The sequence below is a fragment of the Microcebus murinus genome, chromosome 15 (genome assembly GCF_040939455.1).
Source record: "Microcebus murinus isolate Inina chromosome 15, M.murinus_Inina_mat1.0, whole genome shotgun sequence".
Lineage (NCBI taxonomy): Eukaryota > Metazoa > Chordata > Mammalia > Primates > Cheirogaleidae > Microcebus > Microcebus murinus.
The window spans coordinates 9,702,998-9,705,904 of record NC_134118.1 but is presented as its reverse complement, the minus strand read 5'-3'; positions in this window follow the sequence as shown (position 1 = coordinate 9,705,904).

Below are 2,907 nucleotides of genomic sequence, written 5' to 3'. Positions count from 1 at the left end.
TCCCTAAAATTCCATTCTTGCTATAAGTTTGAATAAAATTGTATTAAGCCTCAAAATGAACTTGGGTTATGTTGACCAAACTGTGTAAATTTACTCAAAATCATTGAATCATACCCTTAAAATGGGTCAATTTTAAAGTGTACCTCAATGAGGCTGTTTTTTTTTTAAATGAGCTTTCTATCCAGAAACATATATCTCTTTTTTCAAGCCTTTTTTATGTTTTAATAATGTTTATTCATTGTCTTCACCTCTAGTAGTTTCCACCTATTAACCAATTTTTTAGGTGGCCTCAAGTGAATTCCTGTTTCTGTGATTAAATTCATGGGGCTGTGAGATAGGAAGAACAAAAGAGTCAATGTGGCATCTACTTGATCGCTCGCTGAGGAGCTAAGCCAGCAATAGAGCTGCTGGCACCATCCTCTTTCTGCAGGTGTTCCAAACATCAGTGTCTTCAGGGCTGGGCAAGCACATGTATGTGGAAACCAGTTGGGGGTGAGGCAGCAGAGAGTGAAAGAAGCTGTAGAGTATAGGAACCTGTTGCCTCACTTAAAGTCGTACCAGTTTAGATTTTCCTAAGGACACAATGCTCACCAAACAAAACATCTCTAAATTCAGTCCACTGGACTCCAGTTTGCAACCCTTCTTTGGGCCACCTGAAATTTGTATTGAACTACCTGCCCTGAGAACTCACCAGCCATATATGAAGGGAACAAAAATTCTCAAGATATGGTCACTGCTGAATTGGAGTGAGCTGATATTTCTCCTTAGGCTTCTCTACAGAAAGAGGCAACCTTCATAAGAAAAGATAAAGATAGATATCCAGGAGAGGTATTATGTGTTTGTGTGTGGGGGGAGAAGGCTTGGGGTAGTCTATGCTAGAGTGGTGAGTCCTTTTCTGTTCCTGGTTCCAGGCAGATATGATTTAAGTTATTACTAACCTAAAGTGGACTCTATAGGAATGAAAGATTCTTCTGTTGTTGCTTGTTCCTCACTAATTTTACTGCAACGTCCACTAATGATCTATTTGAAAGACCGCATTTATATTCTAAATTTGAACTATAGAAGATGAACAAGTTTCAAAATTCATTACTTGGCTACATATAATTCTCAAAATATATTTCTTCCTACTAACATAGGAGTAGCAAAATTTATGTAATATTTTGTAATGATAACTCATCTTACACATGCCTTTTTCGGTTTAAAAAATTTTTATGAAATAAAATTATAAAAGACCACTTTAACTTGTATTTTATAACACATGCCCCTATATTTATGTTTGAATTGACATGAAAATCTATTTTTCTTGCCCAAAGACTTTTGGCCAATCACTCAGTGAAGGAAGAAATCTTAATTCATTTATATGGATTTGTGTTAGCTAGGTTCTGATTAGAAGGGCCTTGTATCTTAAAATGATACATAATCTCACCAGATAAAATATGACTGTTTAAGATACTCTTATAATCTTTCATAATTAAAAAATTCAGCCTTATCTTAGAATTTTCAAAATCAAACATTTAGTGGGAATAATCTTTAAGAATGGCCAATAAATTACATTCTCTTAATTAAGATATTAAATATGTTTCTAACTTATGAACATCTTTCATTTTTAATCTTATTTGAAAATATGATGTGTTATGCAAATAAAAAATAGTGATAGGTATTTCTAAACTTTATAGGAAATGCTTATCTTATAAAAAACTCATGCAGTTTCTCAAGCTATTATTGCTATCATGACTTATATGATAGTTAATCAAACTTATCTAATTGAATTTTAGGCTTATATAAGAAAAATATAGAAATAATACATTGCTAGATTGTTTATAGGGCTGTAATAGTCTAAAGCTTCTATTTTATTATATGAGCAATTTCATAAAATTAATTTTAATTAATGATACCATTAACCAAAATCTTCTCTGAATTACTAAATCTTTACTTAAATTATGGTAAAATTAAATAGAGGCTTTAAAGCTAACTATCTTAGGACTCATCTACCAGAATTTCTCCTTTCCTGATACTATGTTATACCTCAGTTCTCTCTTAATTTGTTTTATCATATTTTTTAACAGATTGATACTTGTCAGTTAGTGATCTTCTGAGTTAAATTTCATAACTGTAACAGGTTTCCAACAGATGAGATTGAACTGTTTAGGTATTTTGAGAGGTTTGGCCAAAGTTACAGACGAGGTGCTTACAAAAGAAGGCATGAGCAAAGAACCTTGTGCTATTGAATATACTCATAAAACAGCAAATATTTCAATGTAGAGAAAAAAAGTACATGATCATTATAAACAAGTGCTACTACCCAACAACTCTGCACTGATTGCTGTTTAGAAACTCAAAGCATGAATTCTTCATCTTCAGTGACATCTTGAGGAGGTTTCCTCCTTAGTTCTCTCCATTATCTACCAAGACACAAAGGCATTTCAGCCCTAATAATTAGTATTCTTTGCTGTTGGCATCTTGCTGACATTTTTTTTCCTTAAAGAGACTTTCTTCCAAAATACTTTTAGGCTCTTAATCAGCTATTAGCTGTCAGGAGCACAGATGTTGCTTCCTATCCTTCTGAGTTAAGGATTACTCCCCAAGTCAAAAAGAAAGAATTCTTAATCACAAAGGACTTGGCATATTTTAGAATCTAACATGACAGCATCATAATTAATTTTTAAAAGATAGAACAAATATTCTGGCAGATTAGTTTGAATAAATGAAAGTCTCTAAGATAGTAAAATTGATTGTTTTTGAAACTACTAAATAAGAATTCTGTGTATTTTCTATTTACTGTAAATATCTGTCTCAAAATTTGAGAAGTGAACTTTGCTCCAAAGAAGTTGGCAGCTAGAGTATGAGCAAGAAGTCTGCTGTCACAGCTAATGGGAATTTTAATTAGGATGGGGAATAGATGCCTAG